This window comes from Triticum urartu, chromosome 6 (genome assembly GCF_003073215.2).
Source record: "Triticum urartu cultivar G1812 chromosome 6, Tu2.1, whole genome shotgun sequence".
NCBI classification, from domain to species: Eukaryota; Viridiplantae; Streptophyta; class Magnoliopsida; order Poales; family Poaceae; genus Triticum; species Triticum urartu.
The window spans coordinates 149,931,672-149,942,700 of record NC_053027.1 but is presented as its reverse complement, the minus strand read 5'-3'; the positions used below and the strand labels follow the sequence as shown (position 1 = coordinate 149,942,700).

At 42.2% G+C, this 11,029-nt stretch overlaps 1 long non-coding RNA gene across 1 annotated transcript; it reads right to left on the bottom strand.

Annotated features, from left to right (window-relative positions):
* Window positions 1–6,527: 6,527 nt before the first annotated feature.
* LOC125517451 lies at window positions 6,528–8,907 on the bottom strand. Its single transcript, XR_007287612.1, has 2 exons — window positions 8,456–8,907; window positions 6,528–6,829 (listed from the first exon to the last, which is right to left on the bottom strand). It is a non-coding gene; the product is annotated as an uncharacterized LOC125517451 (long non-coding RNA).
* Window positions 8,908–11,029: the final 2,122 nt, after the last annotated feature.

Below are 11,029 nucleotides of genomic sequence, written 5' to 3'. Positions count from 1 at the left end.
AATGTCGAGTGCTGAAAACCGGACCAATAAAATCAAAGGCATGAGCTGTGCTTTAACTGTATATTCAGTCGCATTACAGGAAATAATGCTAACCTACACACACACATGCACGCAAACGCACACGCACACGCGCAAGCGCTCACACACACAGTACAGGTCAGAGCTGCATACTGAATGGCAGTTATTATAAGATAAAAAACAACTAATTCCTGATTATGAAACTACATAAAACAAACTAAAAAGATATGAGAGCTTGTAGGACTGTTAAGAAAATATATTAGGATGTTAAAATAACTGTACCAGTGGTGCCAGGAGATATAAAGAGTAGACTGAGTCAGCATTATGAAATTGGTTCTTGATTACACTTTTCACTGCATAATCAGATCAAACTAAAGGGACACACAAATATCACATTGAAAATTTATCCAAGATGAAAGAAATATGAACTCTTGGCAACATATTGATAGTGACTCATGTTTTGTGTACGACCAATCGGATAAAATATAATCTTAGCTTTTCACTATAAAGGAAATTTGACAATTTGTTCTCAAGATTTGATCAGGGCAACAAACTGGTCTGGCTAATATGAAGCACACCAAGAAAAAAAAAATCTGTACTAAACGATTTATACAATTCAAGCTGTAGTAGTAAAAGGAAGAGGATAAGAAAACAGTTATACCTCCTCCTATTTATTTTGTTAGATGTTCTTATTTTGTCATTATAGAAAGTATATTATTTTAGATGAGAGAAAGGGTGCGATGTGTGTCTTGATTTTCACCATCACATTCAACTAATGTCTGAAACACAACACAAATAAGAACACAATGAATACCTCATTAACCCCCCAAAAACCTATTGCTAAGATCATCTCATCAGTAATCATCATCTGAAAAATGCAGAAATTAACCGAGAAGGAAGTAAAGAACTACTATGGCGAAGTGCTGATTAAAACTTACAAAAACTCAATAGTCTTGTTGCCACCGAAATCTGAATAAATGTACAAATTTGCTAGCACAGGCCCCAGGTTGCTACACGCAAGAAGCACTGACGTGCATTTTGCTGCTGCAGAGAGAAGAAAGAATGCAAGCAATTAAGGGGATATGGCATGAGATACATAAATACATCATGAACTGAGCCTTCAGATTACACGTGGGCTTTTCACCTCCCAGAACCTAATGTTCCTGAACATCGGCTTCACTTACGGTTTCCGCACATCTGCAAGAACTAACCTATAATTGAACACCTGAGGAATTCGAAATTTATGATTCAATCAGCAATATCTCATAGAGAATGGCGAGGAGAGGGGAGGGAGTTGCTCAGATACTCACCAGAGACAGCAATATGAGCGCCCTTTGGTAGACACTCACCCATACTGGAGAATGATGGTAACAAAATGAGACGAGGCAGAGCACCAACATTAAATGGAATCCATCAGTTTCTTGTGGAGATGGTGGGGAGAGGAAGTGGAGCGTCAAGCATCAATTACAACAGAAGGGTTTTTTAGATGATTATTTGGTGGTCGTAGATGGCAACTGAGAAATAAACATTGTGGGCCATTTGGAGCTTTCGGATGCGCAGTGGTTGAAGCAATGGGCTGGTGTGAGCTAAGGAAAAAAAATCTGAAGAACAACAGGACCACAAAACCTTCCTCGCCGAGTTGAAGCACAACAAGAGCACATGACCTTCACCTTGGTAGCAAGCACCTCGATCGAAGCAAGCAGCAAGTGCCAAGAAAATTACGATTAGCACATCACAACACCAAATATCAAGCTAATCACAACTCAAATGGAGAGACCAGCAAGCATAAACACCTCAAGCTAATCACGAGAAGGAGAACAGACGCTCACGCTCTTCTTCAGGTTGGGCTTGCGACATTGATGGCGGCGGCGAGGAACAAAGTAAAGCCGTGCGCACAGGCTCAGCCCACTGTGTGGAGATGGCCGCAATGTATCAAGCGCGTTCGAGGCCGGCGACGTGAGGACGGCCCTGGGCAGACCAGTAGCGTGCGCGCATGCTTAATCGACTGCAGGGGGATGGCCGCATCTCCTCCGGCTGCGGCTCATGCGGGCCTTGACGGCGGCAGCGAGCTTCTCAAGTTCTCATCCCACTGGAACCGGGGACGCGATTGGATGGCCGTCTCCGATTCTTCCGAGGCCGCCGATGCATGGACGACCCGGAGCAGAGCAATGACGGCGGCGCGCCGGAGTAGAGACAGGGGAAAGCAGGGGAGGGAGTCAGGGAAGAAAGCGGGGTCCTACTCGCAGAAAAATAAAGGAAATCGAGGCCGATGGGCTGGGCTGGATTTCCGTCGTCGTCAGGGTGGAAAGCGGAGTCCTACCAGCAGTAACTGAAGCCACCGTGTGCAGTAACTGAAGCCGACGTGTTCGTTGTTTGCTGTGGTGTGGCCCACTTGTAAGCCTCTAATTAAACGCTGACGGGGCAGTCCTGCTGATGTGGATAGCCTGCATGTCAAGAGAAATAGGTTAGTGGGGATGAGCTATTTAGGCATTATAGATGTAATATGCGCGCGCATGTAAGCAAAACGGCCAATGTGACATTACTTGGACAAGTGTGATAGGTGCTTTCTATGTCCTTTGCTAACAGCATAAATTAAATTTTTTAACTCATCAAATGAAAAAGGTACACAGGGGGCTCAAACCAGCGACCTGAAGATATCAGGAATTCGATATTAATTAAGAGAGCCGCCAAAATTTGTTTGCTACGTAGGCTATTGTATTGAGACCACTTATATATATTCCTTAGACAATATATTTTTGACTTGTAAGTGTTGTACATGATTTTTCGTAAATCATAAATATTTTGTTTCCTAAAGTTCATAAACATTTTGAAAAATGTGAAAACATTTATATGCTGCATGAATATTTTATTAAAAACATAAATATATAAAATTATACAAACACTTATCTACACATATATAAATAAATTTGCATGTAATTTAAAATATATTAATTTAGTTTTAAAACGTTAATATTTTATTGAAAATGCCGCGGGTAACCTCTGGTACGATCTTTATCTTTATTAGTATTCTTGTTCCTGGGATAACTTACTGTCATTTATTGTTTTCAATATATTTAACCTTTATCTAAATACACTAATATTTTTTATAATTTTATGAATATTTAGTTAAATATGTTTACCTTGGTTAAATATATTTAAATAAATGTTCGTATAATTTGAATTAACGTCTTTGATAAACTATTAATGCAATATATAAATTTTTCATGCTTTGGAATTTTTTTATGTAAATTTAGGAAACAAAATATTTATGCTTCATGAAAAATCATGTGCACATTTATAAGTAAAATATTATATTTCTGAAGAATAGAAATGCGGCCTCAATATAAAAGAACCATTAGCCTATGTATATTTTGTTTTGAGCAAAATTAGCCTATGTATAAGAAACAATCTTCGTCGGGTGTTGGTTTGCACTACCGGGATAGGAGGTCTCTGGTTTGACTACTGGACCTTTTTCATTCAAGTTTAGAGTTTTAATTTATGCTGTTAGGCCAAACTGGTACAGAAATATTTATTCTTGTGGAGCACTAAATGTGATCAGGCCAGGTGGTTAATCGCCAATTGGGTCCCACCTTTTTCATTTGTGTTCAAAAATAATAATTTACTCTGTTAATCTAAAGAATGTACTAACTTACAGATCCCCACTTCAACACCAAATATCGTCCGTTGTTTCAGTAAGGCGTGCTTCAAAATATTTGACTGTTTTTCCTCCTAATGGGATTTTGTGCTGTTTCTGGCAGGTGGGCCTCCCAGTGTTATTTTGTGTGAAAAAATAAAAAAAACTTATTATTTTTTGGCAAAAAGAACAGGTCACACAACGTGTCCCTATCGTCTGGTCGCTGACAATGGCCCCCATGCCCACTGGCACGCCTAGTCAGCCCCAAGGATGTATAAAAACGAGTTTTGCACTGTATTTGCATCACAAAGCCAAGTTTTTACACCACTTTAATGTACACCACAACTTGTAGCACTAAAGTGAATATTCACGCCAAGTTCTAGCACCGGTGATGTAATTGACTCTTTTCAATACAATTCCTTCTTTTGAACACTGGTTTTCAATACATTTCCTAATAACATGTGCTGTACCTACTTAATTATGTGATGCATTTTCATTCTTTTGAAATGAAATCGGGATGGATTCTGATTTTGTAGGAGAAAAATAGAAATCAATTGCGTACAAGGTATAATCTACTAACCTTTATTTGGTTATCTCAAACCTTTAAGGAGTGGCGATTCTACTAGAGGGACTTTAACAGGCTTATACCCTCCAAAAATAATGCTACTTGTCGACCAAGCTTCTGATTTCATTCGATTACTCTCTGGCAGTACTACATAACTTTAAATTTCATCTGCAGCACCCGTCGATTTTAAACTGCCGTAGCTAAGCCGGCCCCTACAGGAACCATGCACGTTGTGAAATGTAATTCTGTGTAGTACCTGTCCATGGGATCAATATCGTCTCGACCCCATGCTTATATATCCAACCAAATCTTTTGAGCCGTACGCCGTGTTCCCTCTGCTATGCGTGCATCATATATGGTATTCATGAGCGTATGAACCATCACGCACCGTCCACGTTGTCGGCGACGTACGTACCCTGGACCTGGTGCAACCCGAATAAATAAATTTACCGGAACCGGTAGCTACCGGCTGGAAATCCACCCTTCACCAATTTCATCAAGATCCGTGATGTGACACAGTATATACTTGTAAATCCATTGCCTCTCATATACCTGGTAAATACAAGTGACAGGACTGACATGCACCGACACATAGTACCAAAATACATGCATGTCATGCAGCTTTGTCAGGAGAGAGAGAGAGAAAAAAGTTACTTCAAAAATATTGGAATGTATTCAAGATGGATCTTGTGTGGTTTAAAATGCATGTCATTGGAAAAAAATTATATGAGACCAGATCTCACGGTTAGCAGGTGAGACCCGTTCTGATGGATGACACGTGGCATTCACAAGATGGATGCTTTGTGATTTGTGAATGTCACGTGTCATCCATCAGATGGATGCTTTGTGATTTGTGAATGCCACGTGTCATCCATCAGGATGGGTCTCGCGTGAGACCTGGTCTCATAGAATTCTTTTCCCATGTCATTTGTATGGGGAGGGAGAAAGAAAGGGAATCAAGCACAAAATTGGTTTCACTTAATTAAAAAAACTATTTCACTTATTTCAAAAATCTGATTTTGCTCACTTAAACATTCAAATGCAAGCATATTGGAATGTATTTAAGATAGATCTTGTTATAAAGATCTTCACGTCAGGAGTTCAAATATAAAAAAAAATTAGAAAACTAAATTATGGTTTAGAAAATATGGTTGATTTAAATTAATATAGGTTGAATAAAAAGATGGATTTGTTGTCTGGGAGAAGAGAGAGAATGACTTGGGGTAGAACCGAGACTGCTTTTTTTGGCAGTGCTCGCACCGGCGCAACAATTCGGCCGGTCCACCAAGGACCTTATGATTCCTAAACTGCTAGCCGTTGGATTGCCTCCTCGCTTCGTCCTTCTTCTCCATCGTCTTCCTGAAAAGATTGCAGCGCCGCGCATAGGAGCGAGAGAGGCGGAGGATGCAGCGAGCACCGTCGACCCCCCACGAGGCGACCGAGTCCGAAGCACCGCCGCCGCTTGCTGTCCTCACAAGACCTCCTCCTCGCGCTCGACAAAACCCGATCCATGGAGCTTGTAGCATGAATCCTCACCGGTTCCAGCATGAAAAATCCTCATCCGCAGCCTGGCAGCTGCCGCGGCGCATCGTCGTCCTCGTCCTCGTGCACGGCCCTCGACCACTGTAGCATCTTGTACCAGTACCATTGCCGGTTGTAGCATTTCACGATACTGTTTGTAGCAAACCAGACGTCTGTTGTAGCTGGATGGGACGTCGGTAGTAGCAATTTGCAATGTTGGTTGTAGCATGTAGCACTCCTTAGTTTCTCTGAGGAGGTGTGGAGGAGGAGCAGGGAGGGGAAAAAAGGCCATGGGCATGATCGTGCGAGTGGCGATGGGAGCACCCCTTAGTAGACAGACGGCGGATGGTTGGCCGATACCTACGTAATAGGGGAACGCTAAAACTCAGTCGACTGAGACTTTACGAAGTCTGTCAACGAAATTAGCTGTCCAGTTTCATCGACCTGTTTCAATCGCTGATGTGGGAGGGACTAGTATAGAATCTGGGCTTATGGTAGAAGAATAGAAAAAAGGATCCCAGCTATTGGATTGAATATGGACGGCACAGATAGGAGTGGAGGTCCCTCAGGCCACTTAAGTACAGTTGATGAAAACCCCTCTACAGACAGTTAGAGATAAAACATGACCTTTTGCAGTAACAACCCTAACTTTCTCATATCCAATCTGGACAACTTCAGATTTCCACGGCGTTGGCCATTCCGTTCCTTGTAAATCCCAAGCCGGATCAGGCCATTCTGTTCCTAGTAAATCCCAAGCTGGACCACCCCAGACACATATATACGAGTAAATGTGAAGCACAAATTTTTGAATACATGTCCAAGTGGATCATCCTAGCCAGAAATATTTGAGTGTATGACATCCATCCAAATTTGAGTACACAAGAGACATACATATATAACTTGTACATAACATGAGATGATCATTTTCTAGTACATGAACAGCGAGCCCTGAGTATGGACTGAAGTGATCCCCGCTGAATAAGCATTGCTACCAAAGCTTGCATCGGGTTTGTTATCTGATTGCACATAAAAGAAAAGTTATTCCCTTTCGCCTCCAGTTATAGTGCATTTTGCTCATCAATCTTCATGTACTGGAAAAGATGGCACCAAAAAAATCATTCAGTTTTGAGCAGAAGACATGTAAGTGTACTTAAATATGGATCAACAATACATTGAAATAAGAAGGAACAAATCTGGACACTGCGTAGCAGGAAAAAAATACTGCTTGCCTTCTAAGAAAGGAAAAACGGAACTCTAAAAGCAAGCAAACAAATATATATATTACGATGGCACAAAGGCACATTTGCACTAGATCCAAAGCAAAAACATGAGTCAAATACATGGAAGAGAAGCATTTCCTGTTCTTGTATGTAGAAACTCCTGTTTTTGTATGTAGAAACTAGAGATTCAAAAAAAAAGTCTTGCTTCAATAATAATTGGACACAAGTTCACGGCTACTACAAGGAAACATTTTTCCTCTGTTAGTGGTATGGTGAAGATGAATAACTCTTATCACAGAATGGACAAAGTAAGCCACTTCACATTGTGCAAACCAATTAAAGTGTAGCAGATTTTGAAAATTCAATTGCTCAACCAGTTTTCTGCAACATTAGCTTGAATCATGTAACCCTTTACGTACTTAACCATTTTCTAGTATAAAAATTCTGATCAAAATGTTATTTTTCACCAGTTCATCTGCGTCGTTGTAGTGATTCTACCACTGTCATTGATTCTATTTTATTTTGGCTTCAGGCTCGATCATAACCGGGCTCCAATAAGCATTTATTCATGTAGTGCTCAAATAATATATAGGTTGCAAATTAGAAGGTACACACAATGAGAGTCTTATTTTTTTACAGGTGAAAGGTTACAATGTAATGCAAACTGAAAACAAGAATGATATACTTACTCAACCTCTGCAATCTCAAAGTCCTACTTGTCTTACAACAGCAATAATATCTCAGTTAATGATCTTTGAAATGAATAATGGATATGCTCTCTCTCTCTCTCTCTCTCTCTCTCTCTCTCTCTCTGAGTCCCTTAATTCCCCAAGCAACTAACATCACCCAGTCATGGTGACCGTCGAGCCCCTCGCCATGGATGCACACATAAAGTGAACTGTCAGAATAGCTAGCCACTGTCATATCTGAGCTAGCGAGACAGACTCCATGGCCCCCGGTTATCTATTCTGACTGATTTTGCGCCTACGCAACACTGAGACAAGCATGATTGGATCGATAACTGAATTTATTTTGGCAGTCCACCTGACCTGCAGTTTTTTGTGGTTTAGCCTTGTATTCTGCACTTCTATTGGGCCCATTCGTCCAGTTGATGACTCAAGATATTTTGCAAGTACACTAGAGAGTAGGTATAGGAAATACGGTGGTTCTAAGTGACATGATCTGTAAGTAGCTTGGGTGAATATAGCCAATTTTCTTGCTTCACGTCCATTATATATAACAAATGAATGTTCAGTTATCGAGCCACCAGTGTATAACTGAAGGTCTGAACCATTACCGACCAATGGTTATGCATTCCTAGCGGTGCTACAAGGATCATAGTTTCAATCCATATATGGTACTCAAAATGGTTTTGCATCATAAGTTCATAACATTATACCCTGGCCGGATATAGTAATATTTCTTAATACTTAGGAGCAGTATACAATATGAAACTATAGGAGGGAGAAGGGGGGGAGTGGGAGAAACGGAGCTGACCTTGCTGTCGAGCCTGCGAGGCGAATGAGGCGAGATCGAGCACCGCCGGCTGGCCTCCGGTGAGCTATTGCTGGATCTAGGACCACCAGGGAGGAGGGGGCTATGGCAACATCACCATGCACTTGACCTCTACTAGCTTGCCCTACAGATATAGGAATGTGAGTTGACCGTCCAGGGCGCCCGCGGCCACCAGGGAGGAGGAGGCCATGGCGGCGGTGACCAGATCCCTGACGACAATGCGCAGCGCGATGTTGGGCTGCCCTAGGGACGGATCCAAGCGACTTGGATACCGGAGTAAGAAGGGAGGAGGCAGGGAACAGGTGGCGTGGGAGTAGCCGTCGTCGACCAGGGAAGCAACAGATCTGCCGATCTGGGCAGCCGCCACCGTCGACGAGAGAGGGGAACGGGAGCGAGCGACGGGTATAGTTGTTTTGAAGGAGAAGGACCTGAAGCAAATTATCAACGAAATATGCCCAGAGGCAATAATAAAGTTATTATTTATTTTCTTATATCATGACAAATGTTTATTATTCATGCTAGAATTGTATTAACCGGAAACATAATATATGTGTGAATACATAGACAAACAAAGTGTCACTAGTATGCCTCTACTTGACTAGCTCGTTGATCAAAGATGGTTATGTTTCCTAACCATAGACATGAGTTGTCATTTGATTAACATGATCACATCATTAGAAGAATGATGTGATTGACTTGACCCATTTCGTTAGCTTAGCACTTGATCGTTTAGTTTATTGCTATTGCTTTCTTCATGACTTATACATGTTCCTATGACTATGAGATTATGCAACTCCTGTTTACCGGAGGAACACTTTGTGTGCTACCAAACGTCACAACGTAACTGGGTGATTATAAAGGTGCTCTGCAGGTGTCTCCGAAGGTACTTGTTGGGTTGGCGTATTTTGAGATTATGATTTGTCACTCCGATTGTCGGAGAGGTATCTCTGGGCCTTCTCGGTGACGCACATCACTTAAGCCTTGCAAGCATTGCAACTAATGAGTTAGCTGCAGGATGATGTATTACGGAACGAGTAAAGAGACTTGCCGGTAACGAGATTGAACTAGGTATTGAGATACCGACGATCGAATCTCGGGCAAGTAACATACCGATGACAAAGAGAACAACGTATGTTGTGCTGCGGTCTGATCGATAAAGATATTCGTAGAATATGTGGGAGCCAATATGAGCATTCAGGTTCCGCTATTGGTAATTGACCGGAGACGTGTCTCGGTCATGTCTACATTGTTCTCGAACCTGTAGGGTCTGCACGCTTAAGGTTTCGATGACAGTTATATTATGAGTTTATGAGTTTTGATGTACCGAAGGAGTTCGGAGTCCCGCATGAGATCAGGGAGATGACGAGGAGTCTCGAAATGGTCGAGACGTAAAGATCGATATATTGGACGACTATATTCGGACATCGAAAAGGTTCCAAGTGATTCGGATATTTTTCGGAGTACCGGAGAGTTACGGGAATACGTATTGGGCCTTATTGGACCATACGGGAAAGAAGGAAAAAGGGCCTCAAGGGTGGCCGCACCCCTTCCCTTGGTCTGGTCCGAATTGGACTAGGGAAGGGGGGTGCTCCCTTCTTTCCTTCTCCTTTTTCCTTCCTCTTTTCCTATTCCATATGGAAGGTGGAATCCTACTTGGACTAGGGAGTCCTAATAGGACTCCACACTTGGCGCGCCACCTCCTAGGGCCGGCCTCCTCCTCCCTTGCTCCTTTATATACGGGTGCAGGGGGCACCCCAAAAACACAACAATTGATCATTGCGATCTATTAGCCGTGTGCGGTGCCCTCCTTCACCATAATCCTTGATAATATTGTAGCGGTGCTTAGGCGAAGCCCTGCGACGGTAGAACATCAAGATCGTCACCACGCCGTCGTGCTGACGGAACTCTTCCCCGACATTCTGTTGGATCGGAGTCCGGGGATCGTCATCGAGTTGAACGTGTGCTAGAACTCAGAGGTGCCGTATTTTCGGTGCTTGATCGGTCGGACCGTGAAGACGTACGACTACATCAACCGCGTTGTGCTAACGCTTCCGCTTCCGGTCTACGAGGGTACGTAAACAACACTCTCCCCTTTCGTTGCTATGCATCATCATGATTTTGCATGTGCGTAGAAATTTTTTGAAACTACTACGTTCCCCAACAAATTAGTGGGAAGCAAAGGGACATATTAGCATAGAACTGTGTATTTTCAATACAAATCCGTTCACTTGAATATGTGGCGTACGTCGCTGATCCAGCGGCCTAGAATCCTTTTTTTTATTCATCTACCATAAACCCAGATTCTATCCTAGTCTTTCCACGCTGATGTATTCTTCCTTTTTAAAACACACTAGGCCTTCCGCTACTTAGGTTGTGGGCTGTGGCTTGCGGCCCTTTCTTTTGTGATTGTCTGTTTTTATATTCTCATAGTCATGCCATGTAAATCTTTGTATGATTTTTCTTCTTCTTTTTTGCTGAGTTGTGTGCACCGTGTATGTACAGAAGAAAAAGAAAATTAAACACATAGAAAAAGAAAGTTAATTGGGCAGATGACTC